This window comes from Dermacentor variabilis, chromosome 5 (assembly GCF_050947875.1).
Source record: "Dermacentor variabilis isolate Ectoservices chromosome 5, ASM5094787v1, whole genome shotgun sequence".
Taxonomy (NCBI): domain Eukaryota; kingdom Metazoa; phylum Arthropoda; class Arachnida; order Ixodida; family Ixodidae; genus Dermacentor; species Dermacentor variabilis.
The window spans coordinates 33,325,755-33,341,427 of NC_134572.1; the positions used below are offsets into that span (position 1 = coordinate 33,325,755).

Sequence of the window (15,673 nt, forward strand, 5' to 3'; positions counted from 1 at the left end):
GACAGTTCCGGGTGAAAGGTAGCGCAGCGTTCCGGACGTAGGCGTTTCACGTTCGCCTCCTAATCCGAAAGGAACCTGAGCAAAATCACAGATGAACGATGCCAGCTAGAAACCCGTAAGCTACGCTGGAAGTAGGGCAGGAAAACACAGCAGCAACAACAACAACAACAACGACTGCACAAACCTACAAAGAACCGAGGAAGCCTTGAGTACAAACACCACTAATCATGTCGGCCACCGGTGCCGTACGTCATTATAGGCGTAGGCTCTGAAAGGTTCCGTCCACAAGCGAAGGATACTTCTTCTACAGGGTAAGCGTTTCACGGGCGCAATGCTCCTGCCGGTGATGGGCTCTGTGCGGCGTGCGGTAGCATCGCGTTTGTTTTGTTTAAAGGGTGACCTAAATACTCGCTTTGTATCCCAGAAATACGCCGTGATGCGATAAGGATGTCTAACTTTGGCACCAGGCAGACAATTGATAGTCTTGCTTTCTGTTAACAGACGATGTTTGATGAAGATAATCGACTGTTCTTTTTTTTTTTACACTTAGTACAAGATCCAGCATGCATGCAACCACATAAAAGGAGGTAGCATTGATATAAAAAAAGTAAGCCCACCTTTCCGAAACACACGTCGTCTATGCGCAGGTGCTACAGGCGTAGTTTAAGAATGGAGAAGTGAATACAATTGATGGGCCTTTTCTCGCAGTGGGGACCGCGTAGTTACATTTATACTACCTAAACACATTAAACAGACGAGGAAGACGAATTGAGGTGGCGTTACACCTGTTTAAATCTATACAGAAATTTATATTTCAGAGACCGTTCGCACAGATATTTCAGTACATACTATCAATCGCACTGAAATAACTTTAACTCTCAGGCCGAAAGCTTGCGGGCTTTTGTACTGTCATGCCTAAAATTCTGCTTTCGATGTGAGCGGTTGCGACAAGCGTATTACACGACTTATCAGCGATTGTTCAGTTCTGTCTGAAAAGATATGCGTGTCTGCACAGTTCTCAACAAGACGAATAACGGACCGTTGTCGTAGCTGTAGTTCTAAGTTCTTGGTGCCAGTAATGTACGCCACTGCAGGTGATGAAAGCACTTATGGTATTACAAGAAATTTAAAGATCGTACGCAATTCTAAGATGTTCAGTTCGTTCGCTGCATCACTTACTGTTATAAATACCTTTCAGTGGCGAAGATCTTGCTGTTTCCTGTCACCAACCATCGTTTCAATATTCATTAACCAGTAGTCTCCCGTTAGCAGAATTATTCATTTCTACTTGAACTATTTCTCCCATTCTCGCGCTTGTTTCTTCTCTTTTTTTTCGCAAGGTTCGCTGCTTTTCTGTTCTTACAGATTACGCACTGTATCCATTGTTCTTTCAGAAAACGCCATGCTATGAAGAGAGCAGCAAAGCTGGCTTGTCACTGCTTCATGCTTACTGGGACCTTGCTCCCAAACGTAATAAAGCGCTCCCGTTCTGCCTGGGGCGCTTTTAATAAACGCTGCCACGTCGGCTACATCGCCTGAAGGATGAAGAAGTAAGGCTGAGAGGCGCCGTGGAGAGAAGTGGAGAACTGACGCCTGTGTTTGAATTGCAAACCCACTTATTGCAAGAATACATACGTCACTCCGTGAAACTGCTGCAAGGCGCGCGGTTCGGGCCAAGTTGGGGCATCGATCGTAGTCTCGAGCGAGTGTTGCTGTGGGTATAGTAAGCGGAACGTGAGAAACTACATTATCCTAGCATTTTCTCTTGGCAGCGAGCTTCAGCCCGTAGGTTAAAGTCCTGGCATCATATCAGCATTGTCCTTCTAACAAGGGTCCGCACTCGCGATCTCTCTTTATTTTTTTTTTCTGAAAGAAAAGCGTTCTCTTTACGTGCACAGCCTCGTTCGCTTTGCTCAGTCTCTTGTATCTCAGCGAGGTTTTTGTGACAAGCTCCGCAGGGAAACCGTATTCTCGGAGTGGTTTTATTTCTTAATTGCTTTAGACAGAAGGCTCTTTATTTAGTTTTATTTATTTTTTCGCAGTAACTAGTCACTTGAGGTCAACGTGTATTCCTATTCACTCCGGTAGAGAACGAAGTTACTGCAGCTCGTCATCGCTGTGATCGTTCCCTCGAAATGCGATAATTGATGTTGATTCTTTCTCTTGGTGCATGCGGTGTCTGCTATCTATCGTTCCTCTACCGCTTCCGGCCCGCATTTTTGCTGCCACTGTACAGCAAATTCAGCCCTCCACCCTAACTTGTTTAGTTCGGTTGTCTGCTGTGTAGATCTAGCGTATAAATGTACATAAATTGCGCGAAAAATAGGTTCGGAAAGAAACAAAGAAACCTCGCACAACATGTTGCCCAATTTTTGTGCAATGAGCTGTAAATATGTGGGATAATGATAATTTTAGCAAATAAGAATATCTTCGACACGTCTAACATATGTTGTCTAAATCGCGCGTGGTACGCAGGCTGCCCTTGCCTGTCTATTAGCGCAGTGCTCGTGAAGCACCTCAAATAGAATACACGACTTTATGGAAGGGGCGGCACGCAGGAGCGCGTCTTTAGACATGTTAGAGGCCAAGTAGTGAGCCATTGCATGTGAAAGGCATAACCTGTGAAGGACATAAATATTCAAAGTAAGTGGCCATGTTGAGCGCACACACCTAGAAGTAGTCGTTAGTTGTTTCTACATGCTGCTGTTATAAGCCACGTAAGTGCGTGCCTTAAAGGAAACGGTTTATGCGCCCTCGTTCTGGCATATCAATTATACGAAGGTGTCTGCTAGGTTTACTGTGATGCATGGGAGGCGCTTTATTATGTTTTTTTCTATAGTAAACACGGTATCTCTCATTGTTATACTGAAGCCCTGTCTCGTTTCTTTTTATACATTCTCTTCTGCCCTTCTCTAGGTGTAGTAGCCGGCAGGGGCAATCTTCTCCACATTAAAAATGTCTCTATCTCCCTCTCTGATAAACCTTTGCGTTACTGAATGTTGCGAGGCGAAAGTAAGATGCATCGTTACCTCACTGCGACCTGTGCACTTGCCACTGAGAGGAAGCGTGACAATCTATGCCAGAACGAATCGTCGTGCAGTAGGCAGCCAGCGAGTTTCGAGTCTCCTGCATCGTTTGTCCAGCGTGGCGTGCTTGCAGGCCTCTCGCTTGCCGCATGCGGGCAGGTCTTAAACCAACTCGACAGGTCCTTAATTTGCAACTTTCCCGTTCGCACCGCCGCGCTAATTTCTGGGCACCAACCTCCGACAGGTGTCTGCTGGTCTGTCGGTCCCCCTTCGTTTCCCCAGGGCCCGATGCATTCTCGTTATCTCGCGTTCTGTTTGCCGGCATTCTTGACGCCCCCAACACCATCCCTCTATCTCTCTAAGAGGTGGCGCTGTCCTTTAGGTCCCCATTCTCGCTCCCGTTTGCATCTACTGGACATAAGATAGTCGGGTTCGTTAATGGCGTCACGAGCAGCGCTGGCCGGGATCTGTGTCGCCGGCCTCTGCTGACGAGTTCAGCGTTCATTCAGCGTGAAATCAACACGCCCCCTCGCCTTCTCGCCACCCCCTTAGGCACAAGTGGACCATAGTGGGTAGCTGGCCGTGACGCGCGGTTTCCGGTTCGGTGAGTTTAGCCCTAGAGCAGGTAGCCGGTTAGTTCTTTCGGCTACACTCTGTTGCCGTAGCTCCTTAAAGATGGGAACCTTTCCTAGCGTGCCTTGTTTCGAATCCTAGTTTTGTGCTAAGAATGGTTCGCCGTGCACATCATGCACCTAGGCATCACGACAGCGTATCTGCGAATGCGAAGGGAACATCAATCATTTATTGTGCCATAGTGCTCGATTTCAATCCCAAAGACAAACACTGTCTAACACATTGCGACAGCGGGACTATTGGCCGCTGCCTGTGCGGGCGCTACTCGAACACCTTCAACATTGCTCGCCGGCCCACAAGGCCGTGAACGCGCTTTAATGTTTGTTGGGGGTGACTGGCCCGTGTGAATGCCTTTGACTTCGTTGTGCTGCCCATCTGCGTCCATGAATCCACCCAGTCTTCCCTTTCTCTGTCTTTCTCTTATGATTCTATTCCCCCTTTCTCATCATCCAAATTACGGTAGCCAACCAGACGCTTTTCTGGTTAACATATCCCTGTCTTCTCCCTTCTTTCCTTCTTTTCTTCCTAATCTGTCATGTTCTTTTACAATTACGAGATTTTTGTACATGTATTCTTCAGCTTAGAGGGTGCGAAAGGCGATTCCCAAAGTATGTACTTAAAATCAGGGCTTAGAATAATTACAGGTGTACGCTGTTTCCCAGTTACCACATGCCCTTCTTGGTGAACTGTAGCTCAGGCACTTAAAAATTCGCCAATGTGGCCCGCGTGCGCGGTTTGTACAAATAATATCTGTCTTATACTTGAGAAAGTACAAGCTTTAGTTACTCAATGCGAATGGGAGGGTACCTGCATTTTATTTTAGCGTTCATTTTTGTACCGCCTTTTATTGGGTTTGTTTTACGAAGCCCTAGTCTGATACCCAATTGTTTTTAATGTATTTTCAGCGTTTTCAAGCATTCGTAAACCAGAAATTTGATAAGTTCATCGTGATTGTGGTTATGCCGACCCTCACTACTTCATTTGCATCTGGGAGAAGGTATGCTCCGTAGATATGCGTTGTAGCCTGCCGTCTGTTGTACATTTGTCACTTTGTTGCAATGGGAATAAATGCTGGTTCAGTCATGTCGACAAATACATTTACGTCACCGTTAGCGCGTGCGTACCGTGTGACGGATTGTTGATGGATGCCACTAGTAAACTTAAATTGAAAGCAACTCCGTTTTTTTCATGAGTGCGCGTATGGTAAGAGGTTCTGTGTATTTTGCCATTGTTCTAGTAAGGAAACGGGGATAACTAATAAACGTGTAAGACCTGAAAAAAATTTAAAGGGAAGTAATGATTGCAGAATAGAGCTCTGTAACTTGTTATGAGTAGTGTTCTTAGATTATGTTACAAAAAAAAGACATAAAGCACACATACCGCAGAAACAAAAACATTCCTACTAGAACCAACAGACATCTTTAGGCCAGTACTCCCATAGAACATCCACGCTAAAGGCCTTGCGTTATTAAGGTTCCTGCGGTCTGCGCGGCTTCACACTAGACTGTAAGAACGCCGCCCCCTACCGCCCTGTAGTGCACACGGTTTGGTCGTGCTCGTCTCTATTTCTTTCTATCTCCACCTTCCGCTCTCTTTCTCTTTTTATCCCCCCTTCACCCTTCCCCCCCTGCAGGGTAGCCAACCGGAACTGCCTCTGGTTAACCTCCCTGCCTTTCTATGCATCCTTTTCTCTCTCTTATCATAACTCAAGTTGTGCGGCCCTTTTTCACTTCACTATAGCTACGGCCATGTGCAGCTACGAGCCCCAACCTACACTGCATGCATATACTGACCGGACAATCAGCTAACAATACTTTGAGCACAAATAACGTAATGGTAAAACATCTCACAGAATGACGAAATGTGACGCTGCTCAGAAAGAGTTTAATTGTCTCCTAACAATTTCAGGCAGGCTATAAACTTGACATGTATAGTTCGGGCTTACAGAAACATCCAGTCAATTACACTGCCTGGTACTGTGCGTCTACAGTGAGGACTACGCATAGAATTGATTACACGCGTCTTGGTCTCAGAAGATTTAATCTGCTATTCCTATCCTCTCCAAAATGCCCTCCGCAGACGATGTGTAGTGAGCGACTGTCGTGCTATTTTGTGTTGCGTGTCGGTGGAACACCTTATCGAATTGCAACCAAAAGAAAATTTTTAAAAATACCGAGAAGAACCGTGACACTCGCGGTTTGGAAAGAGCCAGAAAGACAGCCGTCGACGCGGGAAGAGCCGCTAAAACAGAAACCGGCTGCTCACACGTCGAGCGCCAGCGTTCGAGACCACGGGGCCACCGGACACCGCAAAACCGCAGCGCCAACGGTTTCCGCGGGAACTGTCGTGCGCACGGCCTCATTTCAATCACAATGGCCTCCCAGAATTGCGGCGAATTGAGCGCGCCTCGGCGGCGGCAGCGGCTGCGGCGGCGAGGCCATTGTTCCTTGCCTTAGCGGAGGCGCTGCTGCTGCTGCTTCTCAAGGATCGAAAGGAGACAATTTTCCTCCGATCCTCCTCATCGCTCACCTCTTCCTTCTCTATCTTACTACGCCACTCTCCTGAGGTCGAGAGCAGCCAGCTGACGGCGGCTTTGCAGTGCACGGCTGTTTGCTTTCTTTTTCACTTGGCGCTTATTTCTTCACATAACGATTCGGCTTTCTTCGGAGAAATCTTTCTTTTTTCCTAAGAAGTTCGAGTGGAGCCCGAGAAATCATCGTCGCGTTCTGGCTGTGGTGCAACGTGGTCGGCGTCGTTGTCGCCAAACTTTGGCCGCTGCAGCCATAGTGGCGCAGCCGGCTCTTTCTAGAAATTGGCCTCCTTCAGGCGAACGTGACCTTCACCACTGGCTCGCGTATCGGTCGGTGAGAGTCAGTTCAGCACGCGAACGGTGCAGATCGTGGCCGCGAAGACGGGACTCGGCGGGCTGCACTCGAGCCGTTGACGGACGAGATGGCGCGTTTCGAAACGCGTGGGGAGCTTGGGCTGCCTGCCGCAATGCCTTGTGGAGACATCGCTCGGCTGAATTGATGACCGTTGTGATGCCACTCAGGGAGGTTTTGAATCCTAAGCGTTCCTGGAGGAAAGACCGTCCTCTAGACGTGCTGGGCAATGCTTTGTTTGTCCATCATTGTCTTTCCTCTGTATGCGTGTAGATGAAATCGTTATGACAGTGATTAAATGCACACGTTGACGTATATAACGAATGAGGTACCATTTCCTCAAGGAGTCCGTTGACAACTGTCTCACGAGCGGCGATGCCATTGATCGGTATAACATTTTTGGAGATAATGCGTCTGCTTTCTATAAACTCGGAAGCTTTCTGCATCTTTTTCTATGAACGTGATTCTGCAAGCCACCGGGACACTGTACAGTGACGCACTGTTTAATCGTTCATCGCCATGGCTGTAGCGTATCCGTAGGCGTAGGCCAGATGCACCGACTTCGCAGAAATTTTTCTTTGACTAGTTTCACTTTGACCTTCTGACTTCGGTAAAATATTTTATGCACAGAAATGTGCCATTGCTTTCTTCTCGTGAAACTACAAAAACACATGTACTATCCAGAGGTAGGGTCAACTTTCTTTACATGGAGTTCAGATAGACACACTTACGATAAAACACAGGAAACAGCCGTCCTACAACACGTACAGTGAAGCAGTTGCCCATGTTGCACTTTCTATTCTAGCGTCCAAAGAGCCAAGCAAAGTAGCAAAAGTTCGACGACATGGAGTGGCTTCCCTTATTTTTGTCCTTCATGACCGGAATATTTTCCAGCTACCATCGTACGTTGTGGAAAATAAAAAGACACAATAACTGAAGCGCCCTCCTCGTGCCGCAAGCCTAACGGAAAGAACGTGCAAAGCTTTAGCCGCGTTTATTGTCTTCTGCTTGATGAAACAAAACGAACATCTACATACAGGGTCACATTACTTTACTTCATCAGCCTATATGATTGCCGAGTATGAAAAATCGTATTAATGTGTCTTCTCTGTATGACGCCCAAATTTCAATTTCCTTCCTGTGCTTTCATATTTCTTTTTTCTTCATTCGCGCAGCGCGCACCAGGCACGCCACCAGGCACGTAATATATCGTAATTAGCCTTTGCATGAATCATGCATTAAGCTGCGGAGTGTTTGGGGCGACTCAGCGACATCTCTCGCTTGAAAGGCGCAAAAACAAAATAAAAGTAAGATTCCTGCCGAACTTTCCGCAGCTTTTCGCATTCGTACATTAATATTTCTCTTCAAAATTTTCCCTTTGCGAACCTTATCGCAAATTCTTTTTTGATTCCGGCGCTAGACGCGCGGCAATCAGGAGCGAGAATCGAGAGGGGCTCGCAGCGTCCCGTAGTGAGAGATACCCGTAAGAGACAAGCAAAACTGCTCGTCGAAGATAAAGATATCGAATCAGGCGCTCCTCGAGATGCGATCTTTGACACGAATACAATGACGGCACCCTCTGTGGCTGCTTCGACGTCTCGTCGCCGCCTGGCGCTTATTAAATTCCGCTCCGACGAGTCGACTCTCCACGACAAGCCCGACAAAAAGAGTGGCTGGCGGCGGCAGGACTCAGCAGAAAGAGACCAGGGCGCAGGGAGAGCTAGGACAAACCGGTGGGCGGCGTACTGTAGGGAGGAGACGGAAAGGGGGAAAGGAGGGTTGACGCTGTTCCGCACCGCTCACGGCGGCTGTGGCAGCAGCTGACGGCTCCATTTGCATACTAATTAGGTATTTGCTAATCAAAAACCACCCGCTCTGCGCAGCTCATGGGCTTCTATTTATCGCGTTCCCCTTTCCCTCCCTCAAACAACACTGACGAAGCAAAGCGAGGCGACGGTATGAAAAAGAGAAGGAATAACGAAAAGATCGAGGACAAGAGAGGCCGACGAGAGAATTTGTCGGGAGTATTCGAATCGGCGAAATGAAATTCGTTCATCGAAACACATTGGCCCGGTGGGTGCGCGAGCGCCCTCGTATTGCTCTGCGTGGAAGCGCTCGCTGAATAGTGCGATGGCAATCCGTGTGGCAGGAAATCAGGAAAGAGCTCTTGAAGTGATAAAAACAACTGACAATTTTAATAGCTAAATAAAAGGTCACAGTAGAAGCCTGGAAAGAGATCCGATGAAGAGGCAGCGTTCTTGTTTTCATTCTCATTCTCTGAGTCGTCTGCCCATGCGTTGTAATTGCCATGTAATGATTGTAATCTCTAATGACATTAACATTTAAACGAGGCGAGGACAATAGTCACCCGGCCTGCTTGACCTTTTGAAGCTTTTGCTTCATCTATGGCAGTCTAGCCTTTTGCCTATCTCTACTTCATGTTCTCTCCGGTAAAACATATATATGTGTACAGGAAAGTTACTTACATCTATAATTACCTCGGCTTCATCTTTTCTCCTCGGTGTTTCCACCAATATTCTAAACGTTTCTTGCTCATTTCGATCGCTGACCAGTTAACGCTCGCATCAGCTTTGAATTTCAACGCATTTGGAAAACAGGCGTTTCATGGAAATGCGTTTGCCGCTGCCAGCGGCAAACCCAGCGCGATGCTTTACTCATTCAACCCGAAATGTTCTCTCTCTCTCTCTCTCTCATTGCTACACCAATCCGCGAGAATGCGCTTATGAGGGACGTTGTGTCTGGCGCGCTGCGCAACTTGCTCGGTGCTTTGAAAGGCGGTGGCGGCTCGAGGTTTCTACGCACGAGAAGCACGCGACAGTAGCGTTTCCGCACCGTGGCTTTCCACAGAAAACTGGGCCCGCATACGCAATAAGCCCTGGCGGCAAAATTAATCGCAGGAAAGAAATTCCAGCCAATCCTGACGCTGTAAATATTATTATTGAAGGTTACTGGCCAGTGGCAAATAATGCTTACGAAAAAAAAACCTTCTTGAATGCTGCTCCTGAACTTGAGCCGCGATTTCGCCGAAGCCTGCGTCACCTTTAATTATATTTAAGATCCAATAGCTTTCAGTGAGTCTTTCGTTCGTTTTCATAGGAATCGGTGGTGGTTGGAGTTTCACCGCCGACGCAAAGACGCAGATGCAAATAGCAGGCACTCTCCCTTTCCTTTTTACTCAGATGTTATTCTGTCTCTCTCTCCCGCAACTGAGTTCCAGGGTGCGTTGGTCATCTAACGACAACTATAAACACACGTACTACCGCGCGAGAGCTTTGGTGCGTCCGAAGGTTTAGCTGCTATAGCGAAGCGCTCCGAAAAAGACTGACCTCCCGCTGCCCTCTCTCCTTGTGGCGTCTGCGGCAGGGAAGAAGGGGCGTCGCCTTGAACGTCAACGCTTACTTCGCTGGAGACAACACGTAGAGAGAGAGAGAGAAAATAATGCAGAGAAAGGCAGGGAGGTTAACCAGAGGTAGTTCCGGTTGGCTACCCTGCGCAGGGGGAAGGGTTAAGGGGGATAAAAAGAGAAACAGAGTGGAAGTGGGAGATAGAAAGAAAGGGAGACAAGCACGAACAAAGCGCGTACACTACAGAGCGGTAGGGGGCGGCATTCTTAGAGTCTGTCATGAAGCCCCGTAGGCCGCAAGAACCTTAATAGCGCGAGTAAGGCCTTCAACGCGGATGTTCTTTCGGAGCATTGGCCTAAAGCTTTTAGTTCTGAAAGTGGACGATGGTCCGACTGGTCCAGTATTCTGCACATCACTTGTCTCTCAGTATTGTATCGCGGGCAGACAGAGATAATGTGTGCGAGCGTCTCGTTGATGTTACATGTGTCGCACGTGGGGCTGTTGGCCATTCCTATGAGGAAAGCATTTGAGTTTGTAAAGGCAACGCCTAGCCACAGACGGTAGAGCATGGTCTGTTCACATCGTGGTAATACAGGCGGGAGGTGCATCCGTATGTCCGGAGACAACGAACGCGCCCGGCACATGGTGAAAACATTTGAGTCCCACAGGGGCAAAGTACACTCACGGGACGTCAATCGCAGCTCAGCCGCAGCGTCTGTTCGCGAAAGCGGAATGAAGACCCGTTGACCACTTTCATGTGCAGATCGGGCGGCTTCGTCGGCGTGGTCATTCCCACTGATGTTACAATGTCCTGGAAGCCACTGAAAGATTATGTTGTGTCCCTTGTCATGGCTTTGATGATATGTGTGCCGAATTTCTGAGGCCAGTTGTTCATTGGGTCCGTGGCGCATTGGGCTTCGCACGCACTGAAGGGCTGCCTTGGAGTCACTAAAGACTGTCCATCGTTGCGGTGGCTTCTGCTTAATGAAATCAAGTGCAGCACGGAGCGCCTTGAGTTCTGCACCCGCCGATGTGGTCACACATGAAGTTCTTAATTTGATTTCCTCAGATTGTGCCGGGATGATGGCTGCAGCAGCAGAGCTGTTGAGTTTTACTGAACCATCTGTGTATACATGTTGCCGGAATCTGTGCACGCTGTGAATGTGCTCCAAAGTTGTTTGTTTGAAAGCTTGCAATGGCGCTCCAGCTTTCTTTCTGATTCCTGGAATTGTCAGTTGCATTTGCGGCCGGTGCAAACATCACAATGGATCTGACAATCGTGTAGCGTGCGTAAATTCTGATGACAAGTAGGACTGATGTCTTACAATACTTTTAGCAAAAGTTGAAAGTGGCCTTTTTTGCTGACAAGCAAGCAAGATGGTGTGAGAGAATCCGAGTGAGGTGTCGGATGTGTGCTCTCAGGACATCTGTATTAATGTAGACTGTCAAAGGAGCGTCTCTGTCTATGGCCACTGTCGCAATCGATGACGTAGTTTGGGGAAGACCGAGACAAGTCCTGAGTGGTTGGGCTTGCACGCTCTGGAGTTTGCGAATACTCGTAGTGCAAGTATTTCCTAGTACAGGTAAGCTGTACCGCAGGAAGCCCAAAAACAGTGCTTTATATAGTTGCAACATTGACGGTACTGTTGCGCCCCAGGACTTCCCGCCGAGAAACGCAAGAAGGTCCACAATGGCGGCCAAACGCTTTGTCATGTACGAGATGTGAGGGCTCCAAGACAAGTCTCTGTCAGTGATGACGCCCAGAAATCGGTGCGTTCGCCTATATCGTATAATTTAATCATTAATCCGCAAAGCATACGGGGCCATCTCTTTGCGAGTAAAAGCAACGAGTGCACATTTCTCAGCGGAAAGCTCCAGGCTTTGTCTTCTTAGGTATGTTGACAAAGCCGTTGAGGCTTTCTGAAGTCGTGAGCGGACTTGTACACGTGTCACGCCTGAAGCCCCATATGCAAATGTCGTCTGCATATACGGAGAGCTGAACGGTTTGCGGTAACGGAGCAGTGAGACCAACGAGCACCAGGTTGAAAAGGGTAGGGCTCAGTACTCCGCCTTGCGGTACACCACGACTGGTATAGCTAGATGGCGTTGGTCCTTCTTCAGTCAAAATAAAGAAAGATCTTCCATTCAAATAGTTGCATATCCAGCGAAAGGTGCGTCCACCAATCCCTACAGCTTCTAAGGCGTCCAAAATTGCATGATGATCTACATTGTCGTACGCACCTTTAACATCAAGGAATAGAGCCGCAGTGATTCGTTTCAGATGTTTCTGGTGTTGTACGTATGTTACCAGGTCGATAACGCTCTCTATTGACGAGCGGCCACGTCGAAAACTAGCCATTACTTATGGATAGACGTTGTAAAATTCCAAGTACCATTCTAACGGTGTAAGGATCATTCTCTCTATTACCTTGCCGACACAGCTGGCCAGTGCTATTGGACGGTAAGATGACAATTCCAACGGGGATTTGCTAGCCTTGAGGAGTGGAACAAGCCGACTGGATTTCCACGTTGTAGGGACCAGGCCGTCACGCCATGATGCGTTGTATAGGCCAAGAAGGGCATCTCTAGCCTCTTGACCAAGGTTTGCAAGCGCAGAGTATGTGATGCCATCGTGTCCTGGTGACGAAGATCGCCTGCACCCAGCAAGTGCGGCCTCCAGTTCTTCGATGGAGAAAGCAGCGTCCATACGAGGATCCCGGGAGCAAGGGGGCACAATGGGAATAGGTGCGCAAGGTGAATACATGAGCGCCGGACCCGCGATCCTTGCGCAGTAATCTTCGGCTACCTCGACTTCTCGGCGTCCTTGATGTAGGGCTAGAGACTTAAATGGACGACGCTGTTGAGGAGCTGTTCGAAGTCCACGGATTGTTCTCCAGATAACTGACAGAGGTTTACGCGGGTCGAGAGACTCACATAACGATTTCCAGCTTTGACGTTGCAGTACAGCAAGGCGACGCTGAATTTTCTTTTGAATGCGTCTGGCCTCTCTAAGGTCGTAGAATGATTTAGTCCGTCTGTACCGTCGCTCCGCTCGCCGGCGGATTGCACGGAGGCTCTGTATTTCCGAATCAAAATCTCTGTATTTCTGTAATGGCCGAATTGAGCTCATAGCATCCTGCATAGCCTTGGCGATCTCAAATTCTAGTGTGGACGAAATGCCTGGCATGCGTCTTCCATAAGTGATTTAAACACGAGCCAATCTATTGTTTGTTTAAAATTTGATGGAACAGATTTGGTGAGGCATTTTATCTTCAGGTAAGTAGGAATGTGGTCGCTTCCGTGGGTTTCTACATCTGCGAACCAATGGACGCAGGGAGTGAGGCATCGCGAAACAAATGATAAGTCTAAACAACTACTGTACGTCCGGCCGCGCAGAAACGTGGGACTGCCATCATTTAGACAACAAAGTTCATGGTCGCAAGCAAAGGACACGAGGGTTCTTCCTTTGGAATTTATCTTGTTGCTTCCCCAAAGTGAATGATGTGCGTTGAAGTCGCCAACAACAATCCATGGACCAGGTGTCGCACCTATAATGTCACTCAGTCTCTGCCTATCGAAACGACTTGATGGAGAAAGGTAAGCGCCCACTAAAGTAAACTCAACTTTTGTTTTTTCACGGTCAAACACACATACTGATTAGTGTCATGTGGCAACACGTATATTCCACTTATACCGTAGTCGCAGATGTGCTGCTTAATGGCTCTATGCTCAGCGGAATTGCGCGATGAAACAACGTGCAAACGCTACCTCAGCATTTCCACTGCAACAAATATACGCCTACATGTTCACCATTCGTTAAATATAACGATCAGCTTTCTAGAAGCGCTCGGCTACTCGCTTACACTGATGGTCATCGTTGGTGGTGTCTAGCATTTTTTGTATGTTTTTTTCTTCCCATCAGCCATGAATGCCACCTCCCAAGCAGACGTCGCGGAAGAGACACGCGACCGTAATCTCGGAGCAGCTGCGTACGGGAAAGCGATATTCCGTTGCGGTGTTAGAGCCGCGCCGTCTGCACGAACATTTCAGAGTCGCGAAATTATATTTTCGTGCCGGAACCCCACGAATCTCTTTCTCGTTAATTATTTTAACAATGTTCGTCCTAAGTTTAGTTAAACTATTGCGCGAGAACGTTCGCTGCATTCAATAAAAGCCCTTCCTTTCTATAGCGAAATGCAAAGATATGCGAAGCTGCCTTGCAGCGCATTAGCGAAGAAACTAGTAGTTGTACGGATGGTCGAAGTTGTGAATATAATAGGCTCTCCGCATTGCTGTTAAGGGAATGCACGTTAGAACTTTATCGTTAACTTGAAAGCTCCTTACTATCTTCACAAACAGAAACAACGCGGCGAACTGTTTTAAACTGAGCTGGCACGCGTTTGGTCTCTAGGCGTTGTACGATTGCTAAGGCATTAACGACAGCTATTAAGCTAGTGAAAGAAAATGCAATAATTATATAAATGGCATTCGGTGGGATTCAGTGCTCTGCAGCCACAATCATTACGAGGTGGTATGGTTCAATATGACGCCACTAACGGTCCCATTAGCCTTTTGGCTGTCAGCGAAAGTGCCGTACCATGTACCGAAAACAACGTTTCTCGTCCACTTGGCAGTTTTCGATCATGTGTACACCACCACCGCTTAGCTTCTCCTGATGGACGAAACAAAGCAGTTCTCTTAACCTACCAGCTCATTTCCGCACTAAGCCTTTATTTTTTCTCACTGGATCTCATATCCCTCGCATTGTCACGGTAATGACATTACGCTAAAGTGTACTCTGAAAATGAATTTTGTGAGGCTTAGCGCCGCCCAACGCAAACTTGCCCGGGTGTTCAAGGCTTGACGTTCACTTCTGCCTGAGCTTCCGACACTCCACTCCCTGCGGCATTAAACCACATTAACAGGCGAGGGAAACGAGCGAAAGGGAAGCGATGCAGGGGACGGGCTGAACGGGTGGCGAAGTCCTAGCGCCAGACGCCGCCAGTAGTTAATTCAATAAACGGAAAAGCTTAATGGACGCGTTCGAGCCGAATGTCATCCCACGGAGGATTTCGACCGTGATGGGGTTGCGACCGTTTCCCCACGGATTAGAGAGCGTTAACGTCTTTATTTTTCATGTTTCAGCGCTTCGTTACGTTGTTCTCTTAAGCTAGTGCATCGCTTGCACACCAGTTTGCTATCGCCTGCTAATGGGGTGCTCATTCAAGTTTGCTCATTGTTTACATCACTCGGCCTTATAAGCTGAAAAAAGGTTTATCAAAAACAAGAAAAAGGAAAAGACGGTTATTTCTGGATTGGCATAGTTGTCCTATCAATCGCACAAACAGGATTTTAGCTTCTCCCTTTTAATGCCGTACATTTATGAGTACGCGCCAACGAAACCAAACGAATTCAGTGGGTCTCAACGCGTCGCCTCTTTGTGAGCTCCATTATATACTGAATATCTTTATGCGCATGTAGCTCCACGGCTCAAGCGCGCAGAAGTGACGAACAATCAAAATTATTGGTGGCTGTAGAAGCTTCCCAAGTTGTATGCCTGAACTCTGTACTAGCACTGGAATGTTTAAGGCGTTTACACACCACCTGAGTGTCATTGTGTGAATCAACACTATTTATTTGTATTGTGTGTCTCTTTTCTAGGCCAATATACACGGTGTCCCAGCTAATTTTAGCCATAGTTTAATAATATGGAAATACCACGTAGCCGGAGAGAACAAAAGTAATGTTGTTTGGCGTCGCTTGGAGA

The 15,673-nt window shown here is 47.7% G+C and overlaps 1 protein-coding gene across 4 annotated transcripts in view; it reads left to right on the top strand.

The window, feature by feature from the left end:
- Positions 1 to 15,673, top strand: part of LOC142582417 (neural cell adhesion molecule 2-like) — a 388,203-nt gene that overhangs the window by 60,886 nt on the left and 311,644 nt on the right. The window lies entirely within an intron of this gene.